The 23,259-nt window shown below is 47.2% G+C and overlaps 1 non-coding gene across 1 annotated transcript; it reads left to right on the forward strand.

Moving 5' to 3' along the window:
- Positions 1-22,798: 22,798 nt before the first annotated feature.
- Positions 22,799-22,905, forward strand: LOC117015486 (U6 spliceosomal RNA). The gene has a single exon (XR_004421725.1). It is a non-coding gene; the product is annotated as a U6 spliceosomal RNA (small nuclear RNA).
- Positions 22,906-23,259: the final 354 nt, after the last annotated feature.

Raw genomic sequence — 23,259 nt, forward strand, 5'->3', positions numbered from 1 at the left:
CAGCACTTTTCATGTGCAGTGTCTGCGCTTGCTCTTAGCAGCCACTCATTTCTACGCCAGGAGAGGACCCAGAGCAGCACGGACCCTATGGGCTGCTCACTTTGCTTCTCTGAGACGCCACTGCTCAACCAGCGACGCTCGTCTCCAGGACACCCCTGTTTACCCACGCTGCCCGTCTGAGCTGTTGTCTCTCACTCGGATGTGCCGTCCGTGACACGACTGTGAGTGACACTCTGGTTTCACAAAGCGCATTCAGCAAGTCCCTGCCTGAGTTTACATCACTTACCCCCACACTTAGAAAGCGGAGAACTCAAGCAAGCTGGCCGACTGTTAGGACACGGAGAGCGGAAAGCAAGCGACGTCATGCCCAGGGCTCTGCCTGAGCCCCTCCAGCGACGCAGGGCAGAGCCAGCCCCCCTGGTGAGGGACAATCTGCATGGTGACCTCGCTCATGTGTACGTTCTTAGTCTGTGTGAGCTGCTATGACACAAACGTCACAGACGTCACAGACGGGTGGCTTAGGAACTACAGAAATGACTTCTCACCATCCTGGAGGCTGGCTGTTCAAGGTCAAGGCAGATTCGGTGTCTGGGGAGACCTGCTTCCTGTGTCATGGACGGCGTCTCCTCACCGTGTCCTCACGTAGTGGAAAGGAGGAGGGAGCCCTCTTGGGGTCCCTTTATAAGGACACTGATCCCGTTCATGAGGCTCCGCCCTCACGACCTCATCACCTCCACAGGCCTCTGACATCACCACGTGGGAGTTAGGATTCTAGCACATGAATATTGGGGAAACACAGACTATCTATATATGACACATCTTGGCCCTGCATCACCACAGGCTTTACACCTGATACGTAGTTTTGTTAAGTGTGTTGTGATGAAAGACGCCATGTAAATGTGAGTTACTCCTACTGCCTGCACGTAGCTTTGCCACCATCTCCTAGAAGAACCATCAGACAACACAGTTTCCCAACCACCAGGGAACACACAGAATATTCTTTCCCAGGCACAAAACAATCCCACATCAGACGTCAGAATAACTTGGGCGGCTACTATTTTGTTGTTATTTTGACATCGTGCTTCTGGCCTTCCCTCTGCGTCACTTCTGCATGTAACACACAGTCGCTCGGCGGTTCCTCGGAGTCTGACGGTTGCAAATAAAGGGGACGAGTCTTCAATGGCCCTTCCCTCTTACAGCAGAAGCAACTGCCTAGGAGGAGGGCCAGGCTGGAGGAGCCCGTCAACGATGGAAAAACCCAAGTCCACTCACCTGACCCCCACTGAGAAGAGGACAAGCGTGAGCCAGTGCCGTGACCGTCACATGGCTCCTCAGGACGCAGTGTGCAGACTTAGTGACGTCTGCAGGAAAACTAAAATTACGTTGCAGCAACAGTGTATAGAAATGAATACGTAAACATACAAAGCTACTGAGTTTAAATTGATGACGTATTCAATGTCTAAGTTTCATAGGACAAAACACAGCAGCCACACAGCTGATCTGCCACGCAGAGCCTGACCACCAGCGCTGCCTCGCAACGGGCTGCAGGGGTCGCCTCACAAAGAGGTGCGGACCCCAACACAGAACGTGTGTAATTGAAGCCAGACTGTCGTTTGTCAGGGACACAAAGAGAAGATTCCAGGCAGTTTTGTCTCTTTTTCTCTCATCGCCCCAACTCCTCTTGAGTAAATCCCATTGGTTCTACAGCCAAAATATGTCAGTGCACTTTCTCTCGTCCTAGATGTGGCCACAGTTGTCTCCTGCCTCAGCAACATCAACTGCCTCCTGTTCAGTCTACGTACCCTTTCTACCCAGACTTTCTTCTCATCCAGACAATTGGAAGTCACATACTGTCTCTCTCCTGTCTACCATGCCGAGCATTTAGAATAAAATCCCAAACCTCGACGCTGGTCTACAAGGCTTTGAGAAACTTAGTTCCCTTCTGTCCTTCTAGGTAAGAGGGGGAGAGATATATGGACTGAAAGAAAAATGTGAGAATCACCTTCTGTGATGCGCTATGTTTCTCTCCCAGGTCCGTTTGCTGCCTTTCTCTGCCAACGATTTACACCCCCAACAGGATAACCTGGCAGGCGGCATCACTCTACTCCCTTGCCAGCTGGCAACAGGACGTGTTCACCAGAGGTTGGGCAATGGGACGAAAAAGATGGGGCATGTTTTCCTTATTCGCTCAACACCCTAAGTGCAGCTCCATGTCTGTGGTTCTGCTTTTCCAGAACACCCCGTTTTATTTCACCCCTTCCTGAGAAATGAGTCCCTTCTTTATCTTTCCAGCGAGCCACCCAGGAGCGCTCCTGTTTGCTGGGACCCCACCTTCTGTGTTCCCACACAGGCAATTGCTAGGGGTGCTGGGACGGCCACGTTCTCCAAGACAAGAAGGTTTAAGACAAGATTCCTCAAGCAACCTGGAAAAGTTTAAGGAAAAGAGTTTGATTGTCAGAACCGAGGTAAAGATAGAAAAGGGAAAACTGAAGTGAAGAGCTAAAAAAAAAATCCACGGGGTAAGAGAACGGCAGTGAAAAGTGCGGAGCTCAGGAGAACGCAGGAGAACACAGGGACAGAGCTTGGGAGGTACTGTACCCTGATGGGAAGTCTCAGGAAGGGGTATGTTTTATGCTCCTCAGAAAGGAAAAGACTGTTTCTGATTGTGGTTGGTTGACTCTCTGGCTGCAAAAGTCAGGACTCAGAGGGCCGACTGTGTATTTACAGAGAAACTCCTAAGTGGACCCACACCAGTCAAGCCCATGCTGCTGTTGGAGGCTCAACTGCATATTGTTATAATTGTCCTATTTTATTATTAGTTGTTGTTGGTAATCTCTCACTGTGTGTAATTCATGAATTAATGATTTTTTTTTATTGTAAGCATGTGTGTCTAGGAAAAACATAGTATATGGAGGGTTTGGTTTCAGGGATGCCCCCTGGGATCCCACAAACATAAGGGAAAAGACAGGATCTCACTTTTTGTTCCAAATTTAATCCTGCCAAAAGCTGCAGTTATCATTTCTTGGTGCCATGTTGTAAGCCTGTTAATGTCATGAACTACATTTTCCTACCTAGCATCACCTGAGCTGTGAGCTTCATTCCAAACCTGGCAGCCCAGCAGGACGTCCCATCCCAGATCGAGCAAACCAACATTTCAGGAGAGTGATTCCCAGGAATATGCATTTTTTAAACAGTCACCAGGGTGAGTCTGGTCATTGACAGATACCTGACTGTTCCTGGTTAGATGTGCTAAGATCTGGGATTGCCTTTCTGGATTGAAGTATTTTGGGAGAGTTGGTTGCCTAGGGACCTAGTTAAATTCAGTGGTTTACAATAGAACCAAGATGGTAAAGACAAAAGATTTGGATGGAGATGTAAAAAGTCATACAGACACGTACACTCACCTCTATTTCCTATCTAGGGTGGTGAGTATAGGTAGTAAGTATGTATGTATTCATTGAAGGATATAAACACCTGAATGCTGGGTGTACCCTTGTCATTTGAATAGGTGATCCTGTTAAGAATGAATTATGGCATGGTTACTTTTTCTTTTCTTTCTTTTTTTTTTTTTTTTGTCCCTCTTCTCCCATTTTCTAGGAGCCGCATCCCATAACTTGGTTGTGGTAATACAATGTGGCTGCTCGGGACGCGCTCAGAGTTGGCATTCATTTGCATGCCGCTGCCATTTCAGCCCAGGGCACTGTCTCCTTCTTCCTGGTTCTGCCTCACCACCCACCAGCCCCCCTGGCAGAGCACTGATGAGATGTGACAACAGAAAACACAAGTGCATTTCCTAGAGATTTACCAGAGTCCAGAAGGAAAGCTCAGAGGAAGAGGAACAATAGAAAAGCGGACTTGTAAAGGGAAGAGAGTTCCTCAGCTTATCGTTTGCAAATGTCAGCTCCATTCTCAGGGAACTCCAGAGACCTTTAAGCAAACCGCTTTCTAATGAATACAACGAGAGCCATTTGAATCCGCTAGACTGGGGCCAGTCACATTTAACAGATCGCCCAGTCTATCTTCTACGCTCCCCAGAGGCAGCCCGGGCCTCACAGCACCTTTTCTATTTCAGCTTCAAATGGCCCAAGCAACGCACTTCACTAGGATTCAATGGGTAAATGATGTCAGAGAGTTAATATAATTTCCCCGTAATAGTATATAATTGCTATGTGCTTTACACTATTATGTACTATAATATTATGTGATTGCTATGTGCTTCATATTATATACCGTAGCATGTAAGTGCTATGTACTCTATGTTATGATCTCTAGTGTATAATTGCTATGAACTTTATACTATTATGTTGCGCAATATTATGTAACTGCTGTGCACTTTACTCAGCCCATTCTCTACCACTTCGGATTTCAGTGATCAATTAGTCAATTCGTCATTATTTACTAATACAATCAGAGAAGCAGCACTGAAATGACTAGAAGCAGCAACCTTTGCTCTCCACTCCAGCGTTCCTTACGAGTTTGCCCTTGGCAAAAACACTTATTCTCTCCAGCCTCCGATTCTACGTTTGTAAAGACTGTGTTTCCCCAAAAATAATACCAGGTCTTATATTAATTTTTGCTCCAAAAGGGCTTATGTTCAGGGGATGTCATCCTGAAAAATCATGCTAGGGCTGATTTCCCGGTTAGGTCTTATTTTTGAGGAAACACAGTATGAGATAAAATGTCCTCTCACCCAAAACATTTGTTGAAAGAAGAAAAGGTAAGGAAGTATTTGAAAAGTATAAAATAATGTAAAATGTTAGTCTAATTGCTGGTATAACCACCTCTATGCATCTGAAGCCGCCTCTCTGCTCCCCGTGTTCTTTGTGGAGCCACTTCCTGTAGACCTGAGAGACCCAACTCTCCGGCATCACTGGGCTGAGCCCACCCACCATGCCTTGCGTTGACTGTTTTGTTCACAAATCATTCCTGTTACTCTGACTTCTCTGCTCTTTACTACGAACTCTCTGCTCTGAAGGGTCCACTGAACAAGAATGTCAAACAGGCCCCGTGCTGATCAGATTCTCCGTCACCTTCCAAGGACAGGCCTTCACTGGATCCAGTTCACATGCGTGTCCTCCCGTGCGACTAGTCTCGCGAGGAGACAGTACTCCTGGTGCCACAGTTACAACAACACCCAAGACCACACAGGTAGCAAAGAAAGGATGATGTTTTTTAAATGGACAAGGTACTGGCCCCGAATAAGACTGTGCCATTTCTGTAGTTATGAAAGAATTTACACATGTTGATGATAATGCATTGTCTTGTGCTAGCCAGCCATCAGGTGACTCGTGCACTAAGGACAGCCCTGTACCTACCACACGTGTGCTGGGGACACCATCCCAGGTGGTGACCTGGGACGTCTTCAAGAACCACATGGCTTTCAATAGTCCTGCCTGACGCCTGAGTGTTGCTTCCTAGAATCTCATGGAATGACGTACTTGTTTTAGTTACTTTCAAACAGAAAAACACACACATACACACACACACACAAACCTCGTCAGAAGTCATGAAAAAGCAGGAGGAAGGAGATGAGGAAGAGGAAAATGAAAAGAATAAAACTGAAGAGAAAAAAAGGAAAAAAAAAAGAAGGAGAGTGACTAAGTGAAGAAAGAAGAAAAGCTGTAACGTGTGAGGGAAATACGGTTGTCGGTTGTAGGTAGCCCTGGTATGTTTTTAAAGGAATATTCATTTTAATATATGATAGATGCAGTAAGGTTTTCTTTTCCTTTTCCTTTTCTCAACTTTCATTGGTAATACCTGGAATTGCGAAGAAGGAAAACATGTCAGAGACTGCAAATTCCACAACAAGGGGGATTTGTGGGGGATGCAGAAAGGGAAGTATTTGATAAGACGAATACAAAGGCTTTGTCTAAAATGAACCACTTTTAACTATACATATAGAAAACCACTTTTCATGATTAAAGCATCTCCACGTCTCCATGACATAGAATGAAGGACCATCAGTAGAGTTCTATTTAATATCTCCCTTGAGAAATGCCTGGTCCCTTTCCTAACCTTGCCCCAGTTAAGCTGGTCCTAACTTATTTCCACACAAGTCAAGTTCAACTTCATTCAGGCTACTTGTGCTCCTTCATGAGATGGTCAGAGCTGGCAGGTTGTCTGCGGTAGGAGAGTGTAGACAGAGAAGGGCTCGCAATCAGAGACACTCCCTGAGGTAGAGCAGCTACGCGGGTGTGTGGGAGGCAGGCACGATGGAAAACTGTACTGACAGGCGGAGGGTAGCAGAACCCAGAATGCTGCCTGGGTTATGGTTCTGACAAGCAGCTGTCAATGGGCAATGACCAGAGGTAGCAGGTGTCCCTTCCAGCCAACGGGCCAATGACGGCAGCCGGCAAAACGGCAGACTGTGTAGCACATCATCCTTCCTGCCCCTGCCAGAGCCTGGCTTTACGTATCACCAGGACCAGGGGCCACGGTAACGAAGAGACTGGCCTCGACGTGGAAAGTGGCCAAGAAAGGGAAGACTCGATCTCAATGGAAAGGCAGAGGCCAGGTTCCCAGGATTAGGAGCCAATCCTGAAGGATCAAGGCAGCAGAGCCAACTGGAGGCGAAGTCACCCGAATGGTGAACGAGGGCTGCTACGTCCTGCCACGGAGAGGGAGGGTCGACCAGATGTTGGGATGAGACAGGTTTACAGACAAGACCAGTGGAGCTGAGAGGGTCGTGGGCTCAGGGTGTTCGCTGCTCAGCCTGGGCCTCCATCCCCAAATCATCTGGTCCTTTCTGTTGGATTATATCTAGCTTTTACGTAAAATTTCCATGTTGGAACTGGTTGAAAAATTTGCAAAACACTGCACAGTTCAAACAAAACACTTGTGAGGACTGACAGCCAGCAGTCCCTGCCTGGAGAGGCTGAGCCCCCACTGGTGCCCTCCTGCTGGCTCCCAGGGCCCCCCGTGTTCTCTTTACAACAGTGCCACACCCCGACCCACCGGGTAGCAGCTGGGACAGCACCAGACGCTTCTCTATGGTACATTGTGGGCCAACGACTCACCTCTCCCTACTCATCCAGCCTGATCTACCCCTGCCCAGGTGCCAGGCTGACAAAAAGAGAGACCGACAAGCCTACATGTGAGGGAAGTGCCTCTCTAGAAACTTCTACTGGCCTGTGAAATCGTGTCTTTTCACTTAGCTGGGATCAATGTGCTAGGGCTCATTAAACAAAACCCCATATAAGAAAAGGTAAATTTGGTAACAAGCATTTATTTTAATAAAGAACTCACCATAGGGTAACATTAAATAACCAGCTTCCTGAGTGCACTTACACAGAACCTTTCTAAGAGCGCTGCGATTATAGAAAGCGAGCTAATATTTAAGCTGAATGTACAAAGAGGGCTTAACTACTGAGAGTAATTGTGGGCCTGCGTCAGAATTTAGGAGCTCACTGGTTTCTACGGTTCCACTACAATAATGTCTCAGCTGTGCACCGCAGCTGGCTAATCAGAAAGGGTGCAACTGAAACAGACGATGGCATCTTAAAGGCACGGAAGGGACCGGGAAAAGGGACGTCACTGCAGATTCCATCACTCTGTCAGCAGAAGTGGAATATTATTTATACATCAACTCAAACAGTTATTGGACACATTTGCAACAACTCAGTAGCTCTCCATTTCCAGACAACATTGCAACTGGAATTCTATCAACGTACAGTCACGTAAAATATTTACGTTAGGTAAGGAGGAAGACACAAGCCCTGCGGAGTGTCTCATGGGTCAATCTTGTTCTGCGGTTATGAAGTTCAGGGAAGTTGTTAGCTTTTATATTGTTGTTTGAATTTTAACCAGGTACAATTAAAGTGTCATTTTTTTTTCCCCAGTGCAGGAAAACCGACGTCGTGGGAGGAGACAGGAGTAAGGGGAAGGAGAAGGGAAAATTTGAAGACGGCTTACTCTGGCAATTTTAGGCAATTTTTCTAATTTTATTCCCCCCCCCAAAACAAAACAAACAAACTTCAAGACATGTTAACACATCTGTTTTACAAATGTACAAACACATTCAGGGAGGTTGAATAGCTTGTCCAAATTCAGAGATAGTTTTTCAGTGTCAGAGTGGGGATTCTGAGTCTATTTTACTAAAAAACCTGTTATTTGGGTAGATGTTGTTGATGTCCCCAAAATAGTGCATATTCAATTTACAAAATTAGGAAACAATAAAAATATTTAAAAATTAAATTAAAACATAGACCCATTATTCAACCTAGACATGCTCATGTTTTACATATAGTCACTGCCTTTTAGTCTCTTTTTTTTCTGTTTTATAATGTTGGTTGTTTTTTTTTTTCCATGTAGAAAGAATACATCCTCATTGTAGAAAATGCAGAAAAATATAGAGAAAGTAAAACTCATCTATTATTTGCTGTACTTCCTGGGCCAGGCACACAATAGATCATTAATAAATGGTATATTTTTTCTAGTTGTTTCTTAAATTGGAACCATAGTATATATGTATAGAATTCGGTAAAATTTAATAGGTCATGAGCATGCTTTGTAAAAGACGTCCAGGTTTTCCATCATGTGAATTTACTCAAATTTATGTACCCATTCCCTTTTTATTATAAAGTTAGGCCATTTTCAGTTGTTCATTACTTTAAATAATGCTGCAATAAATATGCTGATTTATAATTTTTTATTCCCATCTCAAATCATTTTCTTAGGATACCTTTCTACAAGTGAATCATTACATTAAATCAACTGAGATTTTCTTTTTAAGGTTCTTGATACATATGGGCCAACCTGCTTTCCAAAGCGACTTACAAACCCACCTGCAGAGTCCACGACTGATTTTAGCTATAACAAGGTTTTTACATTGATCAAAATTTGTTCCCTCTTATTATTATTTCTAAAGACTCTTTTCTTTCTTAGCACTTAACGAAATCCCTAAGTCCTTTTGCTTCTTTATTTAACATAAGCCTCTCTTATTAACTACAGCCCTGGTGAAAACAGGAAATAAGCCTATATTTTTCACCATTAAACCACCAGTACTTAACCAGTTACCCTGCTTCCCCGAAAATAAGACCTAGTCAGACAATCAGCTCTAATGCGTCTTTTGGAACAAAAATTAATGTAAGACCCACTCTCATATTATATTATATAAGACCCGGTCTTACAGTAAAATAAGACGGGGTCTTATGTTACTTTTTGCTCCAAAAGACGCATTAGAGCTGATTGTCTGGCTAGGTCTTATTTTTGGGGAAACACGGTGGGGCCTAACACAGAGAAAATTGGTGTCTGTTTGTTAAATGGATGAAGAAATGTGTTCAGTAGAGGATTATTTTTCTCAGTATTTAAACATCGAAAGCATCTGAATAAGGTGAGAATTCCGAAAGGATTTTTTTAGTGGTCATCCATTTTTATTTTTTTAAATCATGGTAACTGAAGAAGGATTTGCTCTGGAATTCAGCATATGGTCTGGTCCCAGGCTCAGGAAAAGTGGTGATGTCACTACAGCACAGGCTACACGTGACGTGTGACCCAGAAGGCACCGCAGAGGCAGTGGGCCCCACGGTATTCTCACAGCAGGGCGAGGGCAGGGGGCTGTGGGGTGTGGTCTCATTATTTACTGAGTGTGGTTTTCCCATAGAAAACAAAGCCTGTTTGCTCTCTTTGAAGCCAGCTTCCTCAGTCACTTGAAAAGAAACAAAACTACAAATCATTAAAGAATAATGGTGACTTTTGCAACCAAAGCAAAACATCAGATGGAACCTGTGGGATGGCCCACGTGTAGCTGTCACTCTCTCCCACAGCCCTTTTCCTGTTTGTTCCAGAGGACAAGTTGGTCTCTTGGCCCTGGCTGGAAACCTTGGCTGGCCCATGACCTTTTTGGTCCTTTGTGACTATACTAACAGTCACTTGAACTGAACCTTGGTCCTACGGTGACCTAAAGTTGCCAAACACCGTCTCGAATGGGAAATGAGAACGCCGAGTCCACTACATGACACAGCCCACACTTTAGATTTCCCGGCTTCAGCTAGAACTGCCCAAGGCCAGTCTTCAAGGAGAAAGCGTGTCTGGTTCTTCTCTCTCTCCCGGAAACCTCCTCCCCGACGGTTTATGTTTAGCGAGTGATCCCTAGGGGACGGAGCGTGAGCGCAGAGGAGGACAGAGCAGGCTTGCCGCGTTTACACGACTCTGGCTGCGGAAGTATGGCTGCTGTGAACACACAGTGTGACCGCCTCATGCGTGCAACACCACTGTGACCACCTCAGAATAGAACCCCTTTGCCCCCTGACCTCTTTGCATACGCTCCCTGCCGTTCACTTCCTGTTCACATGCACATTGGTTATCGCCCAGAGGAGTCAGGCCCTAACATGTGAGGAATGGATGGACCGCGTCTTACACGAAGTCTCCACACCAAGCTGTTCTGCCGAAATTCTCCGCATCCCATTTTCCCCCATTTCCTGCAGGGCAAATTCAAAAGCTCTGAGCATGCCATACGATTCCATTATGTCATAACTAGTTGTAACATAATTGGAGTCGTATGCTTCAAAGCTTTGCACAGGCACAGATGGAAAGCAAACTGCTGGAATTCCCTCAGTAACCGTGATTCAGACTTAGTGCCTCAATGCAGAAATACTCAATATTAATTGTGTGCCACACACGAGACGCGGCTATCTTTAAGGAACTTGCGTTGGTTTCCTATGGCTGCTCTAACAAAGTACCACAAAGTAGTGACTTAAAACTCTGCGAAGTTATTATCTTAGACTACCGGACAGCAGAAGTCTGCTGTGGTCCTCACCGGCCTAAAACCTAGGTGGGGGCAGGGCTGAGTTCCTTCTGGAGGGTTCTAGGGAGACTGTGCTTCCTGACCCTTCCCAGCTTTGAGAACCTCCCGCATTCCTTGGCTCACAGCGCCGTCCATCATCCAAGCCAGGGGCGGGGCTCCGGCCTCATCCCATCACTCCCACCCTGCTTCTGTCATCACCTCTGCCTCCCTGACGTCCCTGCCCCTTCTCCTACTTCCAAGGACCTTTGTGGGTGCCTTGGCCCATTTGGGTATCCAGGAGAACCTCCTTAAAGTCAGCTGATTGACAACTTTGATTCTCCAAAGGCACGAACGTGCCACAGTCATGGGTTCTAGGGCTCGGTATGTGGGCATCTTTGGGGAGCCGTTATTCTAGTGAGAGAGACGGCTGGTCCTGAATGAGTAAAGTGCAATATTTGATGACACAGCGAAGTCTGTATAAAGGAAAGCAGAGAAGAGCGGGACAGCCACCAAGGATTCTGTGGTCATTTCTGCCTGCAGAGGGGCAGGTAATTGTTTGAAATGTGACATCATTGGACACCGAGTCCTAAAAGCAGTAGTATCTCACCAGGAGGTGATGTCAGAGGAAAGGAATTCTGAGCAAAGAGGCCAGCGGGGGCAGAAATGCTTATTCATGGAACAGCGTGACAGTTAGCAAATTGGAAGAATTTTAAATACCACACAGAAGGCAGCATAACAAGATATAAAATAGAGAAGAAAGCAGGGGCCGTTTCGGGAAACACCTCGCAGAACACACTGAGGATTTGGGACTTCATCTTGAAAATACTAACACCTGAGGGTTTCTTAGTGCTAAATCAGTAGGGAAAGGTTTGTGTTTTTAGAATAATGACTAACCAAGAGCAAGGCAGGCATGGAGGTGAGGCATTCAGCTGTACTCGGTCAGGAAATGTACGTGAACTGAGGGGTTGCAGTGAGGACAGAGAAAATCATTAGATGAAATAATGATGAGTAGAATTTGCCAGACTGGTGACTGGTTAGATTCATAGAGCGAAAGAGAGGACAGTTCCCAGGGTGACTCGTGGGATTTGTTCTCAGTGACCAGTGAGATCCAGTGAAGAGGCAAGAAGAATAAAGATAGAGCTGAGGTATACTTGGCGCGTATTGATTTTAAGATACTTGTAAGTGATCCGATGATGGTTTGCAGGATGCAGGTAGTTCTATTCACCAGGAAATAAGACACATATGGGCTAGAAATGTCGATATAGAGACGTCATTAGATAGGTGCTCACTGAGGCTATGAAAATGGTTGCACACAAAGTGAGAAGAAAAGGTGACTCGGGACTGAACCCTGGCTGTCATCACATTTATGGATGGGTAGAATAAGAGGGTCCAGCTCAGGAAACTAAGAATACTGAGGAAGATGGGGAGAAAAGTGAGAGAGAGAGAGAGAGAGAGAGAGAGAAACTTGTCATGAAGTCAAAGGCGGAACGACTTACACGAAGGGAGAATGACAATAGTGAAGACCAATAGTGTGTCAGAGGAAGGTCAAGGAAGGGGGTGACGACGAAAAGCCCACTGGACGTGGTGACGAGGGGGATAGGACTGACCTCTAGTGTCACCCAGGAGACGACCCGGAACCGCTCTGCAGGAGTTAAAGCACAACATGGTCGTGAGCACGTGCAGACTGAGCTTCAAGGTCATCAGCTCTGAAGGAAGAGTCGGCAATAATTGCAATCAAAAGAGGTTTGTTTTGTTTTGCTATGATTTTCAGATAAAATTATAAGGATTTCAAATCTTCACTCCTCCATGAAACTCTTTACGACTGCCTGAAGGAGAACAGAGAGCTTCTTTCTCTGCCCCCTGACCCCCCCCAACAGAAGGGCCATACTATTGTAAACTTGTCAATGGAGCACAGGACCCCACTCCTCGTACACCCCCTGCCCGGCACATGGAAGGAGCTCAAAAAACATTTTTTCAACGAATGTGTGAGTGAATGAATGAATGAATGAAAACGTGTCAATCGGCTGACCAAATTTTGGAACACAAAAATGCTCCCACCTGCTGCCTGAAAAATAGACTCAATGATGTCGTTTGGTCACTGCTCTCTGAGAAATACGACGCCTGGACAGTATTCAATACATTCTTTATAACCAACAAACAATAACTGGCAGAACATTTCCCACCGCAGGGACTTAATTTTCATTCCCACGCTCTCTTTACTGCTCACTCTACACTTTCTAATAGGTAACTGAAGCGAGAGTCCTGGAGAGACATTCTTTGGGGTCTCACTTCCTGCACAGTGCCTACAGCCTCAGGGGTGGGGGGCTCTCTGAGTAGGGCGGCCTCCCCCAGCTGCAGGGGGTTCTCCCTGCAGCCGCCATTTCTCAGATCCTCCACTTGAAATATTCACTCTGCCAAGGTGCTGTATTTGGGGCAGCGGGTCCTGAATCCTGTCACCTATGAAGGCCACCTTCAGGCCCATCCCCAGGTCACCTGTCAGCCCCTGTTGTTCTTGCCTTGGCAGCAGGCTGGCCTCAGACTTCCATCTAAGCTACGCAGCGTCCACAGGCTACCCCCTGGGAAGGGAGGCCCAGGTGTCCCCTCTGAGGCTCCCCTCGCACAGACCATGGTGTCTATTTTCTACCTGTTGACATGGGGACATAGCATGGGACTCACAGCGCCAGCAGCTGTCGTCCTTCTCTGCTGTTCCTCCCCCAGCCAAGACAAAACACTTTGCCCACTTTGAAAGAGCATTTACCTCCTTGCCCAAGAGGTGGGGGGCAGGAGACGGCCCAGGAGTCTCCACCCCTCCCCACCCCCCCACTCGTAGCTTTGAAAAGACCTCTCGCTGAGGAATGGTGTCCACCACAAAACGGACACTAGACCATTTGGAGAAACCCAGGGGCAGACATTTGGACGCCCCGCTCTGTCCCTGTTGTCCCTACCCTGAGAAAGATAATGGGACAGCAACGCCCCTGCCTAAATGGGGGGAAAGGAAATGCAAGGGAAGAACTTTCAGCTAAAATCCCAGAACTTTCTTTGCGATTGGTCGCAGGCGGCACAGCGGCCCTTTCTGAGCGGCGGCGGCTGCACTGTGGCGCAGGCTTTGATCTCGCTCCTGGAGCTCTTCCACACACAGAAAGGCTACGTTTCGCAACTCGCACCCAACTGCCCTATCAGAGTTTTCCAGAAGGTCAATAATTAAGTAACCGGAACCCCGTGCCTCTGGGCCGGAAATGCAGACTCACGCCGCCTTCCCGAGGTTTGAGGGGTGTCTGGTCTGGGGGAGCACCTCTCCCCATCGCTTCCTTCCCTGCTGCCGCGTCCTTGAGGGGCCCTTTCGCACATTTTAAACACTTTTTAAACTGAATTTTTAAAAAATGTGTATACCATTTCGTGTTTTTAAAGCAGCAACCGGCCTCGCAGTGTGGTACTGAGGCTGTCAGGTCTCCTCTTGGAAGACGCTGCACAAAGAGTGGGTCTGTCTTGCTCTTGCCCTCCCCCTCTCCCCGCTGAAGCGTCAGGGGAATTCTCCAAAGGCACCTCTGCCGCTGTGAACTCCTGACCTAATTGTTCTAATGGCCTTCCCAAGGCCGCCCGCTCAAGGCCAGAGAAATCACAGGCCTGCGGACCCCGGGCCAGTAATTCACGGCACTTAGTCAACCTGCCCAGGCCGCCGGCCCCCGCCCCCGCCCGGCCTGCGGCCTCCGCTGGCGCGCTCCCCAGTCTGAAGCCGCTTGATCACCTGCCAACTGGTATTGATTTTTGCTTCCCAATCTCCAGGCTGGATGGAAGGAAAAGATTAAAAACAGTTTGTCAGTTTGAAGTTGAATAAGAATTCGGCACCAGGGACATCTTAGAAATGGGAGGAAGTGGCAGGGGAGGTTGGGCGTGTGGTCAGTCAAGGCCACCGCGGCTCTGAGGGGAGTTTAACCCTTTGTGCCAAGCAGCCGGCCGCAGCACGCTCTCGTCCGTGTGTGTCCTGTGCCCGGACCCTGTCCTGGTTTCCTCTTAGCCTCAGGCCAGCTCACATCTCGCTGGGACTGTCCCAGGCCCTCTTCGCCCCTCAGGTGCCTGCTCCATCCTCTGCGGCCCTTCATCCCTCCCAGGGGGTAGCGTCTGCATTTCTGCGGCTCCTCCGCTGTCACCCGTGGGCCCAGCTCCACACCCGGAGAGTCCTTTACTATTCACGGAGCAGGCCGTGCTGTCCTTGTCAGGACACAGCGGGGAGATGAGAAGTCTGTCCTTCAGAGACACGGGTGCCGGTGACTCATGAAGGATCCTTTCAGTTTCTTTGTCAGCTATGGCGATGGCAGGTGATTTACAAGCATCTGGAGGAAAGCTGAAGGGCCAGCGCAAGAGAGTCAGCACGTGGAGGTCAAATCCAGACACTCAAATTTACCCCATCACGGGCCAGGCTGTCCATCTGCCGAGAGCTCAGGGTCCAGTGAGGCAGGAGGGCCTCCTCCCCTTCCTTGTAAGCCCCGCACTCAGGGTCAGGCGGGACCGACCTGCGGCCACGGGAGGAAGTGGGCGCTCCAGTGGGGGTCCTGCCAATCACACGCCCATACCTGGATGGAGTCTCCGCCCTTGCGCAGTGCCAGGGGCTGGGACTTGTGGCCAGTGCAGTGTGTGGGGGGCAGGACCACACAGAAATCAGTCTCGTCCTCATGGAAGTCCGGATGGCAGGCTGTGGCGATGGCTTTGCCCACTTTGTGTGGCCATATTTTGTCCCTGGTCATTAAGTTTACCCCACTTAGTTCAGGGGGTCTGTGTGCATAAAATGTGGTACCCAGCAACGTTCGCGAGTCAGAATCTCAGCAAGTAACACAAAGAGAAGTGAAGAGTGGGGAAAACCACGCTGCACTTTAGAATTCCACATTTGTTTGACGTGCGGGAAGAATGAATGGTAAGTGGGGGCCCTGAGATCACTCACTGCCCTTGTGCAGGAGGTCGGGGACCCTCTGTGTGTCCGGCTCGTCTCACACGGTCCTGTCCCATGTCCAGGCTCTGCCGGGTCAGCTCTGTTCCCCAACTCTTTAATGCGGGATTTCCAGTTTACCTTCTGCACATGTTCTAACTGTAATCGCTGCGTCCTGGCGTTTCCCTGAGAAATGGTTTGCTCCAGGATGTGCCTCAAAAAGCCGCGGTGGCTCTCTGACAGGAGAGCTCCATACCTCTCAAAGCCTGGGATTCTGTCTGCTTCTGTTCTGATAGTGACGTTATTACTTCTATAATGAACAGCATAGTCTGTGACAAAGGCAATGGGATCCAAATCATAGTTGTGACAACACATCCCATTAGGCCCTGGGAATAACTGCCTCCATAAAAGGGATCGGAAAACGCTCATCCCGTTAGGCACATAAACGCACACCACACCCCCCCGACATTACCCCCTTCAATGTTCCCCCACTACACGACCCCCACTGCAGCACAGGGCCCACCCCTTCTCCCACGGGCAGCTCTTCCCACTGGAACAAACTGTCACAAGTTGAACATGATCAGACAACACAAGTTTGTCCGTGTAGAGCTCTGGAGGCTAGAACCCAGTCAATCTCCCTGGGCCCAACTCAGCATGCCAGCGCGGACCCTCCTCCTGCGGACTCTGTGGGGTGATGGGGTGAAACTCTTTCCAGTTTCTGGGGGGCTCCTGGACACCTTGGTTTCTGACCTCCTGTCACGCCGACCTCTTGCTTCCATCATCACACCTCTTAACACTTCCTTCGATCCTCCTGGCTCCCTCCTGTAAGGACCCATGTGATCCCAGGGGACCTACCCAACTCATCCGGGACCTTAATTCAGCCACATCTACTGAATCCCTTTGGTCACGTCAAGTGGCATTCTCGAGCACTGACATCTGTGGGGGCGGGGAGGGTTGTCATCCAGCTTACACAGCGTACATTTCCTCCTTAAAAGATAAACATTGTAAAAACACTTTAATTAACAACTATATGCAGTGGACATATGAAACTGGACAGCGGGAATTAAAAATGAAGAAAGCCTCTGTGTCACTACTTTTCTCCAAGGTACGCTTAGTCCAAACTTGAATCAGGAAAAGCACACTAACTGTTCTCTCGTTTTCCAATCTGCCCTCGTTCAATCCATTCTCCATAATGCCATTTCAAAAATGCAAAAACAATCATGTTACCAACCCACACCCTGCCTCCCCAAAGCTACTGACAACCGTTCACTGGCTCCAAACTATCAGTCTTTGCGAGATCTTTTGCCACCCGCACTGAGCTTCTTATTCTAGAAAGTTGGTACATCGTCTCTTTGCACACACAATTCTCTTTCTGGAGCATTTTCTTCCACCTCATTACCTTCTTCTCCTAGTCCGTCTTCTCCATCAGATCACAGCTCAAATGACACTTGCTCCACACTTTCTTATGTCACCCTCCATCCTATTCATTGGACCAAAATCTAGGTCAAGTTTTCTTGCAAAGGCAGCCTGCAGCACTCCCCACTCCTCCTCTATGACCTCCTATCACAGAGAAAAGCCAGCTGGACAAAATGTTGCTTAAACCTCTTGATGGAACTGAAGAACCAGGATGTAGCAGGAGTTACGCAGCAGGACAGTGGAAACCCCGGGAGTTCAGCGTTGTGTAGGAGTCACCTTGTTCTATGGCTGAGAGACTGAGCGTACTTTCTCGGAAGCCACAGGGCCACACGGGGACAGGACTTAGAGGCTGGGATCTACCCAGGAAGAGGAATGTATCCTAGTAACTGCCTCCCTGTGGGGTTTGGGACCTGAAATGTCACACACACAGTGAGAATGAACCGACAAAGACCGCTGGCAAAGGGACTGCAGCTCAGCTTCCAGTGGATTCAATCTCTGAATTTGGATTAAGGCAACGCCAAATTGCTTACACTTCCAAACCCTAGCTAAAGTAAACTGAAATCCTCTCCGGAATAACGTAAAAATATCTGGTCTCAAATTATTGCTTTCAACAATTTTATAAACACAACACTCAGCATGAAGTCAAAAGTAACCAAACACCAGGGGAAACCAGATATTATAAATAAAAGCCAAAAGAAGCAACAGATAAGAGAAACAAGTTAATAAGATGGACCAACACTGGTGTTATTAGATACTGACTTCAAAATAGGCTTATTATTTTTCACAGAAATTAAAAAAAGAGGATTGAGCATTTCAGCAGAGATCTAGAAAAACATTTAATGGAAATTCTAGAATTAAAACAACTTATAATAGCCAATATTAAGAATTCTAGAATTAAATTCTAGAATTAAAACGACTTATAATAGCCAATATTGAGAATAAGTTAGACATAGCCAAAGAACAAAAAGTGATGTGAAATATTTTACATGCATACATTCATAAACTATTTTCCATGTTGTGATCAGGGAAAGCCTCTCTAATAAGGTAAAATTTAAGCAGAGACTGGACGAAAGCAAGGGAATAGAGTCGTGCAGGTAGCTGGGGAAAAGGCTTTGCAGGCCTGGGGAACAGGGTGTGCAAAGGCCCTGGGGTGGGAACACGCGTGGCTTGTTGGGAGAACAGGAAGCAGAATGGTATGGCTGGATTCTGATGAGTGAGGAAGATGAAGGGAAGCGACGAGTTCAGCGAGTTTTCAGTGCATTGGATCAAAGACAGCCTTGTAAGACATTGCAAAGAGTTTTAATTTTACTCTGAGTCAGACAGAAAACCACTGGGGGGCTCAGAGCAGAAGAGTGACACCAAGAAAACTGCATTTTAAGAGGCTCCTTCTGGTGGCTGTGTGACAAAGAGACTGTAGACATGGAAGAAGGGAGGCTCTCTGGGAGGCCACTGCAATAGCCCAGAGGAGAAATGGTGGTGCTGTACCAGGAAGTAGCCAGGGATGCTAAGAAGCGGTTAAACTGCAGATAGAATTCAAAGACAGAGCTGATGAGATGGAGAAACAAGGAAGTCAAGAAAGACAAACCGCCAAGAATCTTGGTCTGAGAAACTGGATAGAACGCTGCCATTTCCTGGGATGGGGCAAAGCATGAGATGTGGCCATCCTGTGCTGAAGTGGGAAGTCCTACAAAGTCATTACGCAGAAGTATTGCTATGAATAACTTAACAAAACGTTATTCACAGCAGGACAGCCCGTGAGGAGTCGAGTAGGCCCCACTCACCGAAGCTTCTAAACACGTGAAGGCTCTGCCATGTTTAGAAGACATGATTAGCTATAAATTTCTATTTCTTTTTTTTTTAAGTGAAAAATAAAACGAGTGAAATGTTAACCCAAGATTAGGCTGAATCTCAAAATCTGTTTTCCACACTCACAGAGATTACTGGTCCTGAACTTTACTTTTCAGATGACTACCCAGGAATCTTGAATTTGGAGATGAATTAGTCACTTTGAGCCAAAGCGACCTGTCTACTGAATCCTCACGGTTAAGTTATAAATGTTTATTGCTTGAGGTCTTTAAGAACAAAGTGCTAATAAGGACAGGTCTTAGGTTCCGGCCTTGAATGAACTGGGAAACAATAGACAGAAAAGACTAAATTCATCATCTAGTGTCACAATGAAGAGCTTGACCTCTGGAGCCAGCCCGTCACAAGTTCAAATCTTAGTCCTGCCACTTAAAGACAGCCTGACTTTGAGCAAGCAACCTAACCACTTGATAGCACAGTCTCCCCTTCTGAAAAATTGGGTTAATAGGACCTTTCTTGGAGAATTGCTGTGAGGATTACATAATATAATCCACATAAAGAAGTTGGCAGTGGACCGAGCATAGAATTTGAAATGCTCAGTAAGTGTTGTTCAGACATGTCTGCCAGAAAACGGACTCAGGACCAGCTGGCTCAGATGGGAGCGACGGCCCATACTGTGTTTTCCCCAAAATAAGCCCTAGCATGGTTTTTCAGGATGACATCCCCTGAACATAAGCCCTAATGTGTCTTTTGGAGCAAACCTTCGTCTAAGACCCGGTCTTATTTTCGGGGAAACACAGTAGTAGGTAGGCAATCCCAGCTTTGACTTCCTTTCGGTTGAATTTAACTGGAAATGTCTCCACTGCTGGACACAGTGTCCCAGAGACAATGTTTCACTATGACAAGAGGCCGGCACATTTGTTTGCAGTCGCATTGCTTTGTATGATTAGAAGAAGAAAGAGGTGAGTCTGCAATAGTCGTTACACTCTGCGGCTTTGGAAAACCCCAGTTGCCGCGGTCGCGCTGGCTAACCCTGGCACCTTTTTCCTGAGTTCTTTTCTGCTCCCCCACAGTGGGTTCCCCACCCTCACAACGGACCTCCAGGGTTGACGGAAGCCCTATATAGAAAGATGTATCTTCCACGTCTGCCAGAACTTGATGATGTCAGCACCGGACCTGAATGCCAGGTGAACTGAAATGTGTGCTTTCCTTAAGAACATGTGTCGACAGTTACTTTCCTCATTGGTCTCCCCTCTTGGTTCCAAGAGCCCGTAAAATCTTCACCACCACACAAACCGAATTACACAGGAGACACTCAGTTATGCTTGGCACACACTAGCTGGTGTGTGCGTGGAAGCTCGTTCTCTCTTCCAGGGACGAGCTGCGCCCCACCGACCCTCTGGCCGGGCTCCCGCATCCCAGGACACCGGTGCCGGCCGTCCTTACACACCTTCCAGCTCTCGCTCCGACACTGTCAGCCTCTGTCACTGGTTCTCCCTTAACACTTCCGGCGACACCTCGCTGAAGTAAACTTAAGCTCTGGACTTAAAGCTTCCTGGCACTTCCGTGGTTTTCAAGGCCACTCAAGGAGCTTCGCTAACACAGCAGGTACTTAACAGGCAGCTCTCACTCAAGTCAGCGTCTCCGGCTACACGCCCCGTGCGCCCAGGAACAAGGGCTTTGCGGGCTCTGCGGGCTGTGCCGCGGAGACGGTTTCTCCTCCTTTCCGCACAGCGACACCACCGTCTCTGACCGCCCCAAGCGTGGCCCCAGGCCTTCTTGAATGGGAGTTAGTTACAAATGGCAAATATTCCGGCCAGGCCCTTCCATGGCACCAAGTCACCCATCTCCGTGGCCGCCGGGCTCTGCGCACAGAAACCAGGCCTCCTGTTGTCACTTATTAAAACCTCTCCATGGCTTCAGGATAAAAGAAAAGGGGCACCACTGGGGACACAGAACCCTTTCTGGGCATCCGTGATCCCTACAAGCACATGTGTGTGCACGCACAGTGCATGCACGGAGGCAGTGAATGCACGCACGCAGTGAATGCAGGCACGCACAGTGCATGCACGGACGCAGTGAATGCACGCACGCACAGTGCATGCACGCACGCAGTGAATGCAGGCACGCACAGTGCATGCACGGACGCAGTGAATGCACGCACGCCCAGTGAATGCACGCACGCAGTGAATGCAGGCACGCAGTGAATGCACGGACGCAGTGAATGCACGCACGCACAGTGAATGCAGGCACGCACAGTGAGTGCACGCACGCACAGCTCATGCACATGTGCTTCGGGGAAAGGCCCGGATGTGCGCCCCGAGCTGTGCTCCCAGCTCTGGGATAGAGCTGACAGGCAGGTACCTCCGTCCTGAACAAGCTCCACTTCTTACGGACTTTCAATACCCAAGATAGGCTCCTGAGAATCTACGTGGAAGCAGAATTCCTGCAAGTCAATGATTATTTTATATACACGTAAGCAGTATCAATGGGAAGAAACCAGCTTATGAATCTAGTTCTTAAGAAACACTTTAAAGTGGATTTATATCAGTTATACATGCATATTATATACTATGTAATATGTAATTACATAATTAGGAAACTATAAAATATAAAATATAAGATCTATAAATATATATTTATACATAAGATATATAAATATATATTTATAATCTATATTATGCATGTGCATGTAAATTATTATGCATGTATTTTTTCATATTTTAAAAATTTAGATGAAAATACACCAAAACTATTTGGTATGCTCTAGCAGGAGCCCCCGGTGGGTGGTTTGCTCTGTATCCTCCGTGAGTGGATCCCATTTCTAAAGCCAATAGACAGGAAGATGTCCGACCCTTAGCAATTTTGAACCCCAGCTGTGGGAGCTCTAAGACCTTGTAATTCCCAGTGTGACCCCCAGCGGCGCTGCTCCATTAAGCACATTGATCCTTTGATAAGAGGCTCCCACTGCATGTCCCCAAAAAGAAGACCCGGCAGGACAATCAGCTCTAATGGGTCTTTTGGAACAAACATTAATATAAGACCCGGTCTTATTTTACTATAATATAAGTCCGGGTCTTACATAACATAATATAAGACCGGGTCTTATATTAATGTTTGCTCCAAAAGACATAGAGCTGATTGTCCAGCTAGGTCTTATTTTTGGGGAAACATGGTAGGAGTTATTCCCGTCTGAGGAGAGTGTCTTTGCGGACGACAGATAATGGACCTGGAGAGAAAAGGCTGTGAAATTCAGAATGGAGGGTTGGAAGGTGCCTTCATGTCAAATCTGCCACAATCCACTGCGAAAGTGGAGGAAAAGTCACTTTTCCTCAAGGTACCCAGAATTCTTCTCTACAAAACAGATGCCAACTTCCATGGTAAAAAGAAATTACTCTTTTACAGTGCTAAGCAAGGGGTGATTTACAGTCAAAGTCATATAGCCTATGGAAAAGAAAGAAAAATAGGAAAGAAAAAAAAAGTTCAACCTACATGGGCAGTGGAATTGCCCATTTCTACTTAGAAATTTTAGAACTCCCCAAACTCCCACTGCCACAGCCCCTGGCCGTCCACACACACACAGGTCACTCTTCTGGGCCAGGTTCTACAAGAAGCGTTGTTACCACATTTCAGTCTGCGCTCTGTGTTCATGTGGCAAAGCACTTTCACCAGTTCTGCCAGAGATGAATATTGCTCTACACAGACAGACACACGTGTCCTTTCAGACGCCACCATCAATGATCCCTGTAGCCTGGAGAAACAGAGCCCCAGTGGCCCTGAGTACAACACGGTTCGATGCCAGTTTCATTGCCTCGGGGGCCAGTGTGACCCTCAGACAGCTTTCCCTAATGCAGACACGCTTATATGGAGGTATTAATTATTGATAGAGAACCACCACAGTGCCTTTTCCGGTTTTTAAAAAATCAATCCCGCTAGGGCTCGCTCCAGCAGTTCAGATACTAAAATTGGAACGAGAAAGAGAAGATTAGCATGGCCCTTGCACTAGGATGACATGCAAATTCGTGAAGTATTCCATATTTATTAAAAAAGCAAATAAATAAATAAATAATACCTCTAAATTTCTAAAACTTCTGACTTGCTAAAGATAGCTCTTTTACCTTTTGAGGCTTAACTCAAGTAATGAAGAGTTTCCAAAATTGGTAGAAAATCTGTTAGTTTCATCCTTTTCTGCTCTCCTCTGGATGGTTGTTAACTGGGCCTTTTATTTTCTGAAGGAGGCCAGGTGCCAGAGATTTATGTCCTTCGCAATCAAAAAGAGACACTTAACAATTTTTTTTCTTGGGATAAAAACTATATGGAACTCCAGTTACACAAGGTGAACAGGAAGGACATCGTTCTGGAAAAGGCCCAGCAGGATCATGTTTAAACACCTGTG

The sequence above is a fragment of the Rhinolophus ferrumequinum genome, chromosome 22, assembly GCF_004115265.2.
Source record: "Rhinolophus ferrumequinum isolate MPI-CBG mRhiFer1 chromosome 22, mRhiFer1_v1.p, whole genome shotgun sequence".
Classification (NCBI taxonomy): Eukaryota; Metazoa; Chordata; class Mammalia; order Chiroptera; family Rhinolophidae; genus Rhinolophus; species Rhinolophus ferrumequinum.